This window comes from Anas platyrhynchos, chromosome 5, assembly GCF_047663525.1.
Source record: "Anas platyrhynchos isolate ZD024472 breed Pekin duck chromosome 5, IASCAAS_PekinDuck_T2T, whole genome shotgun sequence".
Classification (NCBI taxonomy): Eukaryota; Metazoa; Chordata; class Aves; order Anseriformes; family Anatidae; genus Anas; species Anas platyrhynchos.
In genome coordinates, this window is record NC_092591.1 from 57,650,434 (window position 1) to 57,669,311 (window position 18,878).

General features: G+C 37.7%; 1 protein-coding gene across 10 annotated transcripts in view; it reads right to left on the reverse strand.

Annotated features, from left to right (window-relative positions):
- Positions 1–18,878, reverse strand: part of KCNA4 (potassium voltage-gated channel subfamily A member 4) — a 110,703-nt gene that overhangs the window by 29,661 nt on the left and 62,164 nt on the right. The gene's annotated exons all lie outside the window — the stretch shown is intronic.

Consider the following 18,878-nt stretch of genomic DNA (forward strand, 5'->3'; position numbering starts at 1 on the left):
ACATGTTAAAAATTAAAGAAATCAATCTTTAAATTTTTGTTACCCACAATAATATTCATTAAATTCCTTGTCCTCATATTCACTGGAAATGTAGACTCACAGAAATACAGCTTTTTATTGTTTACCTTACTGATATAAGAAATTGTTTCATTCTTCAAGGCTTAAATAAGACATGCACGCTGAAAAACATTGTTTTTAAATGACTCTTGTTTTTTCACCCATATAGAGACACATTTTGTACTTGCTGTTGGTCTGATTTTACATTCTGAAAATATTAGGAGAATCAGGATAAGCCATTGCAGTCAAAATTTCACTCCTATGTTACAATTAATTTGATCAATCTTTTTGATTTCTCAATCTTTAATACAGTTTTTGAAAAACATACTAATAAAATAATTGATTATGGGTGGTAACATTATTTTCATTTTCTCATAATGGTGGTTTCAGAAATCACAGAATCATTAGGTTAGAAGAAAACTAAGGAGTTCATGTAGCTCAACCTCCTGCTCAAAGCAGACTGAGACTAAGACAGATTTCCTTGGGCTTTGTCCAAATGGGTCTTGAAATTCTCCAAGAACACAGATTCCACTACGTCTGGCAAACCTGTTCTAATGCTTAATTATCCAGCAATGATATATTTTTTCCTCAACATACCTAATTCAAGCCACTCTTGTTTCCACCTATGACCACTATCTCTCTTTTTTCCACCTCAGTTAAGAACCTGTCTTCATTTTCTTGGTAACTCCTTAGGTTTTGAAAGTCTTGTTTGTCTGTTAACGGATGCAGGATCTACATGTGTTTAGAAATGCAAATGGAATAACTAGCAATGCCTATAAATGGGAAAAAATCACACTGCAGTAAGTTTTATATTCTTGCCTATTGAAGTTTTTAAAAATTTTGCACAATACTGTTCATATTTTATAATTGTTTTTAAAGTATGTGCGCTAAAAAAAATTGGGGAGGGACAACAACATATGACACTGTTTTATTGACAGATAGATCACAACTAAATGGTGGGAGTTGAACTACTTTCAGTTTTCTTATTACACATTCCCCTACCTAGTATCAGCATTCCCACTCACATTACAGCCAGCAGCTGTGAAGACAGAACATGTATCTTTAAATCTGGAACATAAAGAGAGAACCTTGGTTCAAATGATGCTGTAGTAATTAACAAGACAGAAACAGTATGAAAATAATAGACAGATGGCCTTTTGAATAAGACTTTCTTAAGCATTTCCAATCAGTTGTCAGAGAGGGTTCATTCCAAAGTATTCATTCTGGGCACATTCCTTTTTCCACTACATTACAAAGAACATCTCGTGAATACTGCCACTTCTGGATCAGCAGTGTCTTATCAGAGGCACATGTAAGCTTTGACATCAGTAGATACCATGCTGTTGTTGTGCTCTTTATGTGCTTAGAAGATCAGTGCTTTCGCTTTCCCCTGTCCAATTTCTTTGTTTTTTATTAACTCTTTTACCATTAATATTTCTTTTTTTTTTTTTTTTACTCTTTTTAATGAGAGAAAAGCCTCCTTGAGCCTGCAGGTACAACAATCAATTTTTTAAAATGTCAGAGCTCTGATAACGGCCTGGTTCTTTAGCAACTATTAAATAATTAAGAGGTTGCAGCAGCAGTTTGAAGTGGCCCACGTCCATGCTTGATAATTTATTTTCATATCAAAACCATTAATCATGGACAACCTGCCTTTCTGTGTCATTTGAGGACAGATTGTAAAGTTTTAAGGCTGTCTTGATGAGAAGGAAAAGAAAACACACTGTATTAATAAACAAGAAAAATCTTTTTAGGTTAAAATTAGATTCTACAGCTCAAGTTTGTTTCCCTTTCACGCATCTGCCTTTCCATTTTCCTGCTATAGTGAAAACGAATCTACTTTGCATCAAATGAGAACAGACCGAGACTGCAGAAACAGCATGTCTTGGTTTATCACCCCACATTCTTTCAACTTTTTTCTTAGTTACTGCACCCCAACTCCTGTGAAACCAGTGACTTCCTATCCTTGATAAAGGAAGGGCAATGGATCATTTCGATGTGTAGGCTCTGCGAGATAGTAAGACATGAGCCAGCAGAGGAGCAAGCATGGGGTTGACAATTCCAAGAACACGTGAATCTTCAAGAAAAATGGGAACTGTGAAGCTATTTGAGGAATTAATCCTTTCCCTTTCTAGTCCCTATAAATTTCTCAATATTCTGGTGCTTTCACAATTCACTGCAGACAGCTTCTACCTGGGTTGATTTAGTTGTGTGTGTCATCAGGATAACTGCACGTTTAATTAGCCATAGGATTCCTCACGTAACAGCTTGCATACTCATAAGGTGACAGTTCTTGAGGAAGACAGTGAACTTCCAACAAGGTTATATCTGTCAGCAGGGGAGCTTTCTCATGGAGCAGGGCTCCACCCAACACTCCTCTGCCATTATTCAGCAATTTTGGTCGATCAAGACAGCCTTCCCATTTCGGAGTATGCTGCAATTAAAACCAATACACTGGGGCTCTTGGGCACTCAATAACAAATCTAAAAAACACAAAGGAGACTTAATTATGTCACCTAATTTACAACAGTTCCTCATGGCATCAGGAATGGGAAAGACCTGTCAAAGAAAGCAATTTTTTCTATTCACAGAAAACTTACTTTCAGCTTTTGAGAATTTTTACTGCACGAGTATTCCTTTAAATTCTCCTTTTGAATTAAAATGTCTGGCTTTCCAAGAAGTTAATAACTAAGCCAATCCTAGAGGAGGAACAGAGTCAAATTCTTTCACTCACAACATATGATTTTTTTATTCTAAAAACTAGATCCATAATGCATCCAAATTTTCATCAGATTTTCAGTTATTCTGAAATAAAATTTATTTATAACGAAAAGCAAATGTATATTTGAAGTAACTCTGCTTTCTACAGTCTTTTCAGGCAGAGAGACCTAAATTATTTTTACAGTAATCTTAATGCCATAAAGAAGAAACCACAATAGAACAAAGCATTATGGTTCTATTTATTCATTTGCTCCTCCATAAAACATGGTAAAAGATCCCTTGGCAAAGGATGGAAAAGGTCCAGTTCAGGTAGAATTCAAGAAGGAACATACAAATTCTGGAAACTAAAGTCACTTGCTAAGAGCCACCAGTGTCATTGTAAGCATAATATAACTGCATGTTCTTCTTTCTTCTTTTTCTCTTCAAGCAAACATAGAAATCAAGGTCAACACCAAATATTCAGCTACTGTCAGTCAACAGTCCTCAACCCAGCTGATGGTATCACTCCACAACTTAGACAATATGGAGGCTGAGAAACTCAGCTGCATCATAAAAAGAAGGAAAAAAAAAAAAAAAAGGAAAGAAAAAAGATAAACAGATAAACTATCATTGCCACAAAGCTTACTAAATCAGATTGTTCACTTGCAGTCCTTTGTATTCAAACTTTCTCAGTTGAAAATAAACACTAGCATATTGCTATTCAGTAAGAGTGCAAGAGCAGTACACTACCTACAAAAATAAACCACTCTTGTGTTAAAGAAAAATGCTGCTGGCAATGAGATCCAAATATGCACATTTTACCTTACAGAATTTCTGGAAAAAATTAATTACTCATTTTTCCTCTAAGCTAAAGCAAGCTTCACAGGGTATCAAAGCAGCACATAGCAACATAGGAAGTAACCGCAATATTTAACTCTATAATTGAAAGAGAAGCAAGTTATAGCTAATAAGACCTGTCAGCCAATTTTATTTCAATGCACACTAAAAGCTCAAAAAAAACTTTGATAGGGGATTCTGATTTTTTTTTTATTTTTTTTTTTTTACAACAAGTGATACAAATAAGGTAACACAAACAAAATAATTCAGAAGGAAAACAAATGCTTTAGAAGGAAAAAAAAAAAAAAATGCTGCTATCATGTTCTCTACCTTCATCACCAAAAAGCTGATCAGAATTTCTTCAGAGAAACATTGTGACGGTGAAGGCAGGTTCCACAATAAAAATCTCAAAATCAAACTAAGGTTAGCTGACATTAACAATGAAAGGACAAGAAGAGGAAGTTGAAAACAATGGAAAATAAATGAAAATGATGAGTGATCTGCAAACAACACAAGGGAAATTCAGGAAACAACACACATGATGACAGTATTGGAACTTAGAAACTACATCTGTGCAGGAAGAGGATCAGAAATACATTACAACTGTAAGATACTACAAAAAACAGAATGATCTTTATATTCTCAATGCATGCAGCCTCAGTGAAGGAAGTGTATTCACTGAAGTTTTTTACACCAGAAACACATTTCTGATCTAAATACTGCATTTCATAAAATCCTTAAGGACAGAATGGGAGACACTTGCGCAATAGTAAGATGAGAAATGCAAACACCAGATTTATAACATGCCTTAAAATTTAGTCATCCCACATGATAAAGGAGAGTGCTAAATATTCACAGGTTATTTGCTCTTTAGTTAAAGGAATAGCTCTGAGCAAATATCCCATTAGAAAAACAAATCTGCTCAAATCTTTCCTTCTTAAGACAGAGCAAATTATTTGATTGTCAGAATTATGGTAAAAACAAGACACTAAAAAATAGAATTAGTCTGCTTGGAAAATTTCCCCTCTTCTTCTGCCACTTCACAGCTGCAATCAACTGGTATAAAATTGAAAAGGCTACTGCATTTCTCCCAGCATAAAAGAAATTATTCTTTCTGAATGCAAGAGCCATCTGTAAGAACACGATCCAAAAACTAGAATGAGCAGACAGACCCTGCTACAATATATTTCTACTAATTAAAGTATCATGCTGTGTGCTAAAGCCGGGTGCTATTTTCAGGCTAAATGTATCCATTAGCAGGTTTAGAACCCTTTATCCTGGAGCTGACACTGTTCCTTAGCTTAAGCATTTAGCCAGCCTGATACACAACACCCACCATGTTTATAGAGAGAAGACATCTTTTAAAGCCTTACATTGCTGGCTTACAAAAGCAGTTTTCTGGCCTATTTCCACATCAGCAGGTGCCTACAGTCACATACAGCGCGGCCTCTGTTTCAGACTCGCAACACCCAAATCAGCTCTAGTTCTAGAACTATAACCCATGGGCAAACTATCCTGCCCATGCTAGTCTGCTAATCAGTTACAGGCAAAGCTCTTCACTTCCTTTACTCTTATTAATGCATATGCTACAGCTTACTTTCATCCGGTTTAGCTGACCAGAACCACATATGTGATGATGTGATATACCTGAGGAAATCTTACCAGCACAACACTACTACTAATTTCTCCTGTCTGCTATATCTGAGCATCATGTTTGCTATTTTCACTGTCATATCTTTACTAAAAAATAATTATTTTGCAGCTAATTACTATACTCATGTGTTGCTTCTTATCAATTATTATACATGAATGAAGCTCTAGTTGACAGCAGAAATCCTTGCAATTGGTCCCTAACTGCATGACCTTGCAGTTTAATACTGCATTTCATCCTGTTTGTATTAGTTCACTTCCAATTCATTTAGCCAGTTTCACCTCATCTTTGAATCAAATGATGCTTTCCAGCTTTAATACATCAATGAATTTGCCTATTTACAACAAGGTAAAAATGAAAAAAAAAAGGAGAAAAAAAAAAAGCTGAATAAGATTGATGCTTACCCTGATTATGGAGTCTTTTGTTCAGTCCACTAGTTCTCATTTCATTAAGGATTTCATTATTATCACATTTTTTTTTTTTTTAATCACATCACAATTAATCTGTTATACACCGCCTTTTTAAACTGAACAAGTTATGTTGTGCAATACAAATACAATACATTCCCAGATACCTTAGAAGTGAGAACTTCTGTAGTCCTTTTGTTTATAAAGGAGTCAAAGCAAACAATGATATCAGGCTGCTCTATCACAATATTTCCTAGTTAACTTTTTTTGTTGTTGTTCCCTTATTATTTTCTTTTATGTCTTTACTGACTCATTTGGTTGATAAATTCCCAATCCTTGCATATATTAATTCAGACTCACGGGTTTACAGTTGTCTGAATGTTTTTGTTATTTTTAATATAGATGTTATGTACAATACTCTCCAACTTCTGTACATCAGTCAGGTTTTAACAGATTAATTATAGGATCCTTGCTAGTAGTATTTTCATGCGACAGTTTTTCCACTACTACAGAGCGAGATGTATGTGACTATTGAGTTCTTTCATAAAACTTTCTACCTATAGATATCAATGGTAAAAGTTGTTGTTTATGGAACTGGGGGATCTTTTTGAGTAATTGTTAAGGTATCGCTTCATTATCTGAGAAATCGTTCTTAACTTTGCTGAAATATGACATTATGCCTTGCATAGAAACTTATGGTCAGCTTACGGCAAAAGTTTCTGAAGCACAGAAAGATTTCAGTTCTCACACAGATAGATACTGAGAAATACTTAAAATGGAATATTTTTAAATAAGCACAGGTTTGCTTCACTGATGATAACTCCTTTTAGTTGTAGCTTACAGTTCATTGCAGAGTAAAGGATATAGAAGTCTCTTCACTTAAAACTTACAATATGTGAAAAAAATGGATGCATTCATTTCCTTAAGATATCAAGTAATTCTCTTGAGATGCAGAATCCAATTATTCCCTAATTAAGCAAATCTGCATCCTTTGTTTAATTGGAAGAGATCCAGACTCAAATAGTTGAATGTTCTTTTTTGTCACCATTAACAAAAATGAACTTTGTGTTTTCAGGAATTAAATCTAGAAGAAAGAATTGACACTAATTCCTGGAAAATTACTTATATTTCAGACCTGGAAACACCAAATATCGTGGACAGTTTTACACAATTGATCTAGACTCAAATTATTGTATCTGCATATCATAAATATGCCAATTTGTGTACACACAGAATCACACAGAATTTCTAGGTTGGAAGAGACCTCAAGATCATCGAGCCCAACCTCTAACCTAACACTAACAGTCCCCACTAAACCATATCCCTAAGCTCTACATCTAAACGTCTTTTGAAGACTTCCAGGGATGGTGACTCCACCACCTCCCTGGGCAGCCCGTTCCAGTGCCTCACAACCCTTTCAGTAAAGAGTACCTAAGAGTTCAATTTTTTTTTTTTTTACATAAACTGCTACAGAGAGATCTTTGAACGTCATGCACCGGCCAGATTTACAAATGTCTGTGCGTATTTGACCTGACATCACTGAGGGCTGGGGGTTATGGCCTGACATTAAAATACTGCACTGGTGGACTGCTAGATACATGTATTATTTCATTTGCATGCAGAAGTGCATGTACATGTATGCTTTTGAAATTCTGCAGGTTTTAACTATTGCTTGTTGGTAACATATAAATTCTTTCTAAAACTTGTTTTAATCCCCATGGGGTACTCTGAATCAGGACTTGAGAATACCTGGTAGACATAATTATTTATATACCTTAAAAACACGGACTTCTTTCCTCTCCTTTACTCAGTTTTATAGTACCCATGATAAATTTGTCTTTAATTTCCTTATAAAGCGATCACAGATTATACAGGGATCAGCGCCTCACAGAAATATATAATAATCTTTCACAATTCCTCTGTTTTATGCTAAGAGGGGGTGGGAGGGAAGAAATTCAGCAGATGAGGGAGGAAAAAAAACATCATTCAAAATTCAGAACAGCTAAATAGGTCATTCAAGTCTTATAATAATCTCCAGTATCCAGGAGCAGGTGATGACATTGGTAGTCAGGAAGAGAAATTAAGAATACAGAACACACCAGCATTTTTTGCAAAGCTTATAGGTCTCTCAAACACTGGATCACCTCTACTACTTGTGATGCTCTAGGTGGCAACCCCAAAATACATTAACAAATATATGAAGGCAAAAATATGCATAAGAATATGCAGAACAGCTCCACAACCTTAAAATATCTCCTTTCAAAGCCACTCAAATGTATTCCACTCAAAATGGCTTAAATATTACTTAAAATCCTTTAAAGTCATTACTGCAGGTAATGACTAGTCCTCACTGTCATTGTGACAACCACCACTTCTCTGATCTCACTTTTGTTCTAGCTAATGTTGACTAATGATTCATGGTATATTAAAAGATCGCTTCAGTTAGCCAGCCAAGAAATTAATTGAAAAGCTTCCTCTCTTACAGTCTGCAGAAGGTAACCAATCAGCCAATTTCATTAGCAACCTGCAACTTGGCCCTACTCACAAGAGTGCGGTAGTACACTCTGTGACCTCACCTGAGTCCAAAAAGGTTGTCCATAATGGGAGAACGGTTGTGGACATTTGACAAAACTTTCTTCACTGATCTCAGAAATACATATTGAGTCTTCTGTATGCTTTTTTGTTTGTTTTCTAAAATATTCAAAGACATCAGCTTGATAACTGAGACCCAAGCCTCTCCTTTCCTGCCCTCCCTGACCTCAGTGCAGGTAGATCCCAGTGTTCCTGACCAATGAAAGATCTGCATGCAGCATTTTACAAGTCTATGAAAATCACAGCTTATTAAGTTGCCCATCAGTATTCCCTGGGGCTGAATGAAGATAGCAGTTCTCATCTCTACTTCCAGGACTGCGTCTATGGCACTATCACATTGTAGCCTCTCCAGATTACTTCAGAAAGAATGTTATGCAGTAGAATTCATTTTCCCTTTCAGTGCTCTGCCTGCTCAGCTCTCTTGTGATGATTTTATGTCTACTACCTATATGGAAACAGAGATGTTAAGCAAAAAACCTTTCCTTGGAGCTACTCAGTCATACACGGCCAGCAATTCTGGGATTCATAATTTTTACAAGCACCAAGAAATTTTATTATAGATGGATAAACATCTTCTTTGTTAAGTCCTATTTGTTGTGTTTTTTTTTGTTTGTTTGTTTGTTTTGTTTTTTATACAGACACTTAGAATTCAGGAAAAAACAAATATAATTAAGATTTTTCTGAAAATGCCTGTTAATTTTCAGGATGCATTAAAAAAAAAAAGTGAGACAATATTACCACAAAAAAAGAATAGGGAACAATGGACAACATCAACAAAATAGGAGGCTGCGAAATGATAACAATTTTAATGCTATTTCAAGTTTCCTATTTTTGAGGCTTGAAGGGAAAAATAAAACCCAATAAAATCAGTCTTTCACTAATAATCTACTTGTCAACATGACTTTGGAAGAGAAGGAATATATCTCAGAGTAAACATTGTTTTTCAAGGTTTAGACAGCAGTAAGACAAGTGAGGCTCCCTAAACAGGAAAGGAAGCAGAAAGACTGCTGGAAATTAGGAGAAACACCCCTCAGCATACAACCTCTGCAATGCGTAGGTGGAAATGAGATGGAGAGAACCAGTATATACACTTTCCTATAAATCTTTTTTTCTTATTCCAACCAAGGCACATAAGCAGCAGGAAGACTGTACTTGCTTATTTACTTTGAGAGAAATTCTGTTCTTAAGTGACCAGCAGGAATGATTATACTTAATGTTCCACGGTTTAGAAAGAACGAATAAAGAAGGCATGTTTTCCTGAGTGTAGTTCTCCTTGCCTCTTATACACAGGGACAAGCAAAACGGCCTGAAGTAATTAACACCGCTGCATTTAAGGACTGTTATCACTGCTTGGGCTCCTTGGTGAGAGTTCTGAAACTTCTTTTTACCCAGAGGCCTTACCTGATGCAGAAAGGATTGAACACAGCGGGCATGTGGCCGAGAGGCAGAAGGCTTAAAGTGCTGTTTAAGTTCTAAGCACTCTCATTCGGTTTGGCTTGCCGCAATGCCGTAGAATCTGCTTTAGCTGTGAAGTAACTTTCCCAAGTGCGTGAACTTTTACTCGACAACCACTAGATGGCACCACAACTAGCCACAACAGGCCGTTTAATTACCAGCAGCTAAGGTCTTGCCCATTTATATAATTAATAAAGCAATCGAGTAGCACTGTTTCTTCTTCAGGCATTACTACAGAGATTACAGGTGGATTTGTGCTCTGTGACTTTCCTATTCCTATAAAGCCGATCAGGCAGTGTTTAGACTTCTATTTCAAACAGCTGGTTAATACCATGCCGAAACAGACACAACATAGATCGGTATTTTAAAAGGTGATCGGTGACGACAGGTACCCAATTTCAAGGTAATTTTAATCATACTTTGGAACCCCCGTTTTACAGGCTGTCTCGTTCAGCTTAGCCTGCAGGATGCCTACCTTGTTCATTCCTCCTACAACTCTTTTCAACAATCCCTGCCTACTCCGGTGCCCTGCTTGGCATCCCACACTGCCCAGTCCCCACACAGAGCCTACCAAGTGGGTCTTTGGTGCCTGACACCTGCCATGGAGGTAGGAGAAAAGGATCCCAAATGCTTAACAGATTAGGAGTTTCCAGGGTTCTTGGAGAAGGAAAAAAAAGGGGGGGTGAGGGGTGGGAGGGGGGTTACTCCAGGATCCTAAAGGGAAATACGGGCAGTATTTTCTGATGGCATTAATGGCACTATGGCCAAGAATCTGGCTGGAGGCTCCAGTTGTCAAGTAGCATTACTTTTCTGGCATAAGAAAGCTTTCCATCTTCTGACATCATGTAGATACAAGAGTATTTACTAGACAGGCTGAGCAGCATTTATGTCCCCCTATGGCCTAGTGCAGTGCGTGCTCTCTGTCACTTGCCATGGAAGGCTCCTGCTGTCTAACAGACCCTCCCAGCTATTTCTTTATGCCCTTAGATAATAGAGTGCTTCTGGTCACTATAATTTACATCCCCTAGATGTGCTTCATCAGTGCTTCATCTTCCTGCTTCTCAGAAAGAGTATCTCTTGATTTTCTCTGTACACTGGAGAAGACAAAAGAATGACATTATGCCACGGGACTGTGCTCTCCCTCCTCAACTTCCAATGATCACCAAAGAAACAACCTCAAATCCGGAAGACTGAATAACCGAACACACAATACCTAAAATAATATATGTTCAAATAAGCTTTCTAGATGTGTATGTCTGAATAAAGGCTGTCTGTATTGCTGCCCATGAGTTCAACCCTCAGCGAGCAGTTCCCAATACTTGATTAAATTAAAGCAATTTTCTGATAGATATCACACTGTGCTTTTTTGGAAATTCAGTGACAATGAGGTGTTTCATATATATATTTTTTTTCATGCTTTTTTCTTTTAAATTGATCACTGAAAAATCATGGATGCAATTATTTCTGTAGTAAAAATACTACTTGGCAGTATCAGACCAATTCTTCTAGAAATGCGCAAAACTGCACTGGTAGTCCTCCAAACTGGGATTCTGAAGTCTGAATGCTGCTGCCAGGAAAACAAACAAAACAGGAATCTTGGGGTCTTGGTATGGCTAAAGCCAGGAAGATATCCAGAGTGAGACAGATAATTGTTTCCTCTACAGGAGAACTAACCCCAGAACTCTCACTCTCTCACAGACCTGCTTCCAGCTCTGTCACAGGCAGAGAAGACAACAAGGTCATGGTTCTTTTCCTCGCTCTAGAAGTCTGCTTCCCTGCCACAGCTTGCTTTGGTTATGCCTGGACTAATACTGCATAAGAACAGCAGTATTCGTACACTGCGGTTAATGAGAAGACAGTATCACATGAACAAAAAAAAAAAAAAAAAAAAAAAAACAGAACGGGAGGAAAAGGAAAGAGCTGCACCTTTCACTGAGAAAAGTAACCATATTTTGCTAACCGCTGAGTTGGTGGAACAGTGCATAATAGTGTACAATGTAAACAAATGGTAGGAATTCAGATCAAGTCTGAACTGCCAAGTCTGCATCTCCTTTATTTAAGAATAAATCCTCTGGCTTTATTATACTTTTCCTGGAAAAATATAACTCCATTAGGAGTTTAGACTAATACAGTGCTTGGTTTTGTATTTCATCATTCTGCTAAAGCAACCTATCAAATAAGATTTGTTTATTTGAACTATAGACTGGGCTGATACTTGCCAAGCTTTTCCTGTAATAAAAAGCTGTTCCCTCATTAGATCCCTGGAATTCTGCTTCCTGTAGTACGGTTTTGTGAAATTCTTTCTGCAAATTTGCAATCTGTATTGATTACAATCAAACTCCTACTTGATGAAAATCCCCATGAGTCAGTTAAGTAGGAATTTCTGCTGCTTACAGAACAATGCCACCACCTTATATTTTATTCATTAATGGATCCATGCCCTGGAACAAAAATTTCATTAGACCACTGAGAAAATATCCTAAAAAAAAAAAAAAAGCAATGCTCTGAATCCTTAAATGCAGCTAATATTGCAGGGATAAGTGGTCGGTCAGATAAGAAGTAAAAGTCACAGCTAAAGGTGAGAGGAAAAGAAATGAAAGGAAAGAATACATTCTCTTTGCCCTATTTTCCTTAAATAATTTGACCTAAAATTTGCAGCACCTGAAAAAAGAATATGGGTCAGGCATCTCCAACCTAAGCCTAGGACTTTATATAGCATCCCAAATATGATCTTTTTCTCAATTATCCAGTGTGCTGAATCATTCTACGTCAACTTCCATGTGCTATCAATGCACACTGTGAGCAAGATTCAAATAAGCCTTATACTACGTATCATAGACATAGTTTGAAATCAATTAGCACATCCTGTTGTCTATTTGTGAGTAAAGGCATAGTCCTGCCAGACTTACTGTTTAAGAAATGCATGCTATTTTTATTAAAAAAGAAAGGAGCCTTCTTGCTCCTAAACTGACAGGTATGCCACTCAGCAAGCTGCATGAAAGCAGCTAAGTATTTCAGCTTTCTCTTAAGCACTTACTTTTCAGTGTATGCAGTAACAGTGTGCTCCAACAGTCTGATTAGACTCTGCCCTTCAAGTGAATACTCAGGTATGTTTGGTTTTCATTTTGGTTTGGGTTTCAAAATTCAGTCAGCTCCTGATCAATATGGTTTAATAGAGTAATTAATACACACTTAAAAGCTTCCTTCGCAACTTAGGAACACTGTTCTCCAAAACACAAGACCAAAAAATTCTGACATTTTTTTCTAGAAATTTACCATTTTTGGAGGTAAATGGCAAATTCCAAGTTGGTTGAAAACCGATTCTACAAAGACTATTTCCATTAAGTTCTTTGAAACCTAGGCTTCCTGCCAGCTTTCCCATCTGCCTGCCCCGAAGCCTACCAAGCTGGGTTGCTGAGGATACTACACTTCCAAGGCCGGGGAACCCAGCGCTTCCGCAACTGGCAGCTGCCTCGGCAGTCCACGTGTATGCTCTGGCTTCAACTTACCGTAACTTGAGAGAGAAATACGGCAACCTGAAGCAACTCTGCAAAGTAAAAGGCTTTCCTTCTATGGAGGGTTTCAAACTTTTCAGATTCGTTTTGTAAGAATGAAATAAAAATTTAAAAAACAAACTGTTCTTCCTCTCTGACAGTTTTGCTTCCACTCATACTGAACTGTTTAACAACCCATGACCCCAATAAATCCAGAGGGGTCTCTGCTTCTGCTCAGTGTGGAAGATGAAAACACTTAGCACGGCTCCTGCTTTACAGGCATGCAGGTACCGCTTGTATTGGAGTGTGACAGTTCTGCACAGGTCTCTGTATTCTGCACAAAATCAGCAAAGACGATTCATAATGAATCATATCAGGTGAAGCCTCACGCTCCTATTTCTGGTTTCTTCAACTCACATCCCAGCAGAAATATTTTTGCTCTTTAGCTATCAACATCTTAACAGCAAACCTATATAGCCCCAAGAACTGCTTACATAAGGAAACCCTAGCTGGTTATGTATCAGTGGCACATGTGACTTGGAAGATATTTTCCATCAGATCTCTCCCTTGCTTTTTCAATTCTTTTCTAATATGACTAATCTTTTTTGTTAAGTCCATGAAGATGCTTTCTTGTTCTTTTTAAGTAAAATAAAACAAAATAAAATAAACACTGCTCTCATACTTACAGCCAAATATAGAACCATATTTCTCCAGGACAGTCACAGGATCAAAACTGCTACTTTATTTACATACACAGAAATTAATCCAAAAAGATATATGTATATTAAAAAAAAAAAAAAAAAAAAAAAGGAAAAAATACTCTGAAATAAAGTGAAATGCTAAAAATTTCTAAAAACAAAAGAATGCAGGATGGTTTAGCATGTCAGGAAAAAAAAACAAAAACATTTGTAACAAACATACATTCAGTGCTCAACAGAATCTTAAAACACTTTCTATCAGATACCACTGGAGTTATCAAATTACGTTACATAAGAAGCCAAGATCATACAGTGGTTTTACAACAGCAAAGGGCTGAAGGTTGTAAGGATCACGTCACTGAACAGGGTAAGAAAACACAGCTGTTATATACTCAGAAATGTGGTATTAAATTCGGACAGGAATGAATTTACATCATGAGAGCCAAAAATACATGAAAAATAACTGAATGCCATTGTTCTTTGTATTGTTCTGTGTATACTAAACACATTTCAGAAGGATTAGCTTCTGCTGCTGTTGATTGCAAGCAGGATATTTACAAGACTTAAAAAGACGAACAGTTTATGTAGGTATTGCCTAGGGAATATGGGAAGCATAACCTCTGCACTAAGCAATGGAAACTGACATCTCAAAAGCTTTCTAAACTTCTGTGCTACCAAACATGTAGCTGATGCATTTTGTGATTTTCTTTATCCTCCTAAGGCTGAAATATTCTAATTGCATACTGCAATTCTTTATTAATTAATAACTCTTTAGCTGATGACGGCTAGTTTTAGCTATCCAGCTCTGTGCTTGGCAGGCACAAGCTACTCCACAATTCTGCATCATCAGTGCTGGGAAATTAAACCAGTATCAGCAAAAATAGTATTGAACAGTAGTGACCAACTACCCAACACAATTACTACTAAAGTCATGAGGGGTTTCTCCAGTGACTTGGATAAGAATCACAGTAAATCCCAAAGGCACCTAGAGGGGCAATGCAAGGACATAAGTCATCTGTTGTAAGCAGCAATAACAGAAGGCAAAGACTACACTCCAGTGAACTTATTTAACATTGAAACACAGGCCTGTGCTGCTGTGCTGTGAAACATCAACCCCACACAGAGACTGCAAATTGCTTCTGAATCTGTGCTTTATGAATCTGCGTACTTCAAGGATATCAATTAGCAAAACACTGGGTAGCAGCAAAAAGGTCTGTTGCTTTAAATAGCTCAGGTTAAATTTGGACCTCTTCAGAAAAACATTTGAACAAAAAATAAGAAAGGAGAGAGGAAGAGTACTCAGTCAAGGAAGGCCACCTGTAGAAGAAACTTGACACAAAACCCATTATACTCAGCGAAGCACACAACTCCCAACTTGAAGAACCAGCTCTTCATTCTGTTATAGTCCCTAGAAACTTAGCTAAAGACATAGTTTTAAGCATCTTTAAAAATGTCTTGAGGCATACTTGCCATGAGAAAAAGCTCTCAGATGAAGAAACCATTAAATTTCCCAGTAACATAATATTTGACAAGACCTAAAACATGTAACCACAACCAAACTTAAACCCAAGGTCCCTTGACACTTTTTAAAAATACATAAGCTATTTTCTTTCTGCAGCTGGAATAATTTGCAGATAAGTTTTAACCAGACAGAGTCAGATTTATTACTCACAGTGTACAAGTTACACACATAAAGACAAGTTTTCCAATAGTACTTTTATAGATGCTGAACTTCTCTGAAAGATATAAAGCACATTCTTTAAAGCAAGGCAGATTTATGACTTCTAGTAACAGAACTGCTAGCCTTACCACCACCTCTCTTGAAGGCAGGAATTTCATTAGTTTAAGCTATATAAACAAAACAAAGTTTTCAGTCCTGTGTTAAATGCTTTGTGAAAAAAAAAAAAAAAAAAAAAAAGGCAGAAACATTAACTGCTACATAGGGTAGGAAGGCTCTGCAGGAGGATCTGGATAGGCTGCACCGATGGGCTGAGGCCAACTGCATGAAGTTTAACAAGGCCGAGTGCCGGGTCCTCCACCTGGGGTGCAATAACCCCAAGCAGAGCTACAGGCTGGGAGAGGAGTGGTTGGAGAGCTGCCTGGTGGAGAAGGACCTGGGAGCGATGGTTGATAGTCGGCTGAATATGAGCCAGCAGTGTGCTCAGGTGGCCAAGAAGGCCAACAGCATCCTGCCTTGTAACAGAAACAGTGTGGCCAGCAGGTCTATGAAAGCGATTGTCCCCCTGTACTCGGCTCAGGTGAGGCCGCACCTCGAGTACTGTGTTCAGTTTTGGGCCCCTCGCTACAAGAAGGACATCGAGGTGCTTGAGCGGGTCCAGAGAAGGGCGACGATGCTGGTGAGGGGCCTGGAGAACAAGTCCTACGAGGAGCGGCTGAGGGAGCCGGGCTTGTTCAGCCTGGAGAAAAGGAGGCTCAGGGGCGACCTTATCGCTCTCTACAGATACCTTAAAGGAGGCTGTAGTGAGGTGGGGGTTGGCCTGTTCTCCCACGTGCCTGGTGACAGGACGAGGGGGAATGGGCTTAAGTTGCGCCAGGGGAGTTTTAGGTTAGATGTTAGGAAGAACTTCTTTACCGAAAGGGTTGTTAGACATTGGAACAGGCTGCCCAGGGAAGTGGTGGAGTCACCATCCCTGGAAGTCTTTAAAAGACGTTTAGATGTAGAGCTTAGGGATATAGTTTAGTGGGGACTGTTAGCGTTAGGTCAGATGTTGGACTCGATCTTGAGGTCTCTTCCAACCTAGACAATTCTGTGATAGGAAACAATAGCAGAACTGAGCAGAACTGTGTCACACCACTTCTGGTTGAAATAAGTGATTAGAAACAGCAAAGCAAGTGCTCCCTTGTGGCAGCACTGGTAACAATAGCTTGCTAGGTTACAATAATAAACAGTCCAAGGGAAACAGCCAAAGAACACAAAAGATAGCAATACAGAGAAGTTTTTTATTTCCCTGAAAAGCTACTAAGATATTAACGCAACCATATGAATGTGATGTCTGCTCTTTCTTGTAAAAAATGCTGTCACGTCTTTTAATTTCCTAGGCTGCATACATTAACAACCATAATGACAACTGCTACATCTGGGATGAGCAACACTGCTTAAGAACTACATAGATAATACCACTACTTAACACGTACAGATGCTGTAGCGTGTAAGGTGGGAGGGTTCGTCCCTCTGCATCTATTCCCGAAATAAGTATAAAGCATTTAAAATGGAAAACATTTCTATTACTGAAAACAATACAAAATCTGGTAACACAGAGCCTACGTGTAATATTCACATATGTGGGAAAAAGAAAGTTTCCTGAATCAGTAACATCTGCAACTCCCTTTACAACAACCATAAACTTTGTTTTAACCTACTGGTAATATAAACTTGAGGGAGTATGATCCATTTAGAACATGAGGATTTCCCAGAGATATGAACTAATGGTCTTAGAAAAAAAATAAATACAGCACTTTACCCAACATGAGAAGGAATTCATTTCACGTATCTTTCCAAGAAAAGGAATGGGAATGATATCAAAGTCACTATCAAAGTAACAACTCTCCAAATTACCACTCCTTGAATGATGTATTGCAAATGAACTGGCTTCAATTTGTAATTTCTTATTAGCCTTAAAAATACATATTCATATACTTGAACAATCAATTTAGCAGAGATAATAGCTGGCTCACCAACTTGAAAACAGAAACAACCGCTCTTGAATTGAGGGTAGCAGTGGAATCCACCTGTTAAGAGCATATTGCAGTTACCACGTGGCTTCACGAATTCTTCAGTGAGAAGGCTGTGCAAGCATTTTCTGTTTACCTCCCTACTCATTCTCACTCCCCAAGCAATCCCATCAATTACACTGCTGCAGCTGTGTATTTTGTTGGGGAACAAGCTGATACAGCAGTATTGAAAGCAATGCTGTAGAAGAGGGTTGGTTGTTTTTTTTTGTTTTGTTTTGTTTTTTTTTTTCTTTTAATCAGAATGATTTCCCTAATTCACATTGCCACAATTGAAGAGGCTGTGTGAGACACAACAAAGTAACATGGGGAAGAAAGCATGGCAGGGGCTAAGTTTGCACGCTCTGCTTGTGAAACTATGGTGTTAGTGAACGTGTATGACTTCTTCAGATCATGAAACAGACCACTGCAAATTAGAGATTTCATATTTTCTGTATTGCCCTTTGCAAATATAGTTCATTTGGCTTTATTTAACTTGCGTAAGTTAGTACCAGGTACTCTGTAGGGATATAATTACTTTTAATCAGCTTTTGTCTGGCATCTGTGAAATTAGCAAGAATCTTTCCTGAGAAGCGTGACTATATGAACAACAGAAAAGACCATTATTCAATCATAGAGTTTATGTTATTAGTAAAAAGGTAGATATCTGCTTTCTTGACTTCTTTATACATTTAATTGGGCTGGATTTTCATTTAGACAAAACTATTATTACAGATGTCTAGGGAGAAATTGCAGATCACCTCCTAATTTTGTTGTGACAGGAAATTCAGTAACAAATTACAGTATTGCAGACTGGATCAACACTGGAACAGATGGCCAGACTGCAGGACCGCAGGAAGGTATGAGACACTTAAGGGGTTCACTTGTAAAAAGACATTCTGGAAAGCATCCCGTCTGCAGGACAACTAATAAGCTGGTGAGAATTTCTTTTCATGATGAAATGCTGCATGTCCTTGTCTAGTTTTCTTTTGTGGATAGATTTCTGTAAAAAGTCAGACTGACCATAATAGAACAGTCATAACAAAGCAAGACTGGCTGTTCTGGGCAGGTGATAGTAAATACAGTCCTACTGTGAGTCATTTTCCCCAGAAGTGATCATATGTGAAGCTCAACAAAGTTATTTCTCTGTCATTATTCTGGTAAAGAGGCACACAGCAGAAAAAGGGCAGTGAACAGGGAACACTGGTCATAGAACCTTATTATAATGACAAACTAGGGAATGCATTCAAGTTGGGTT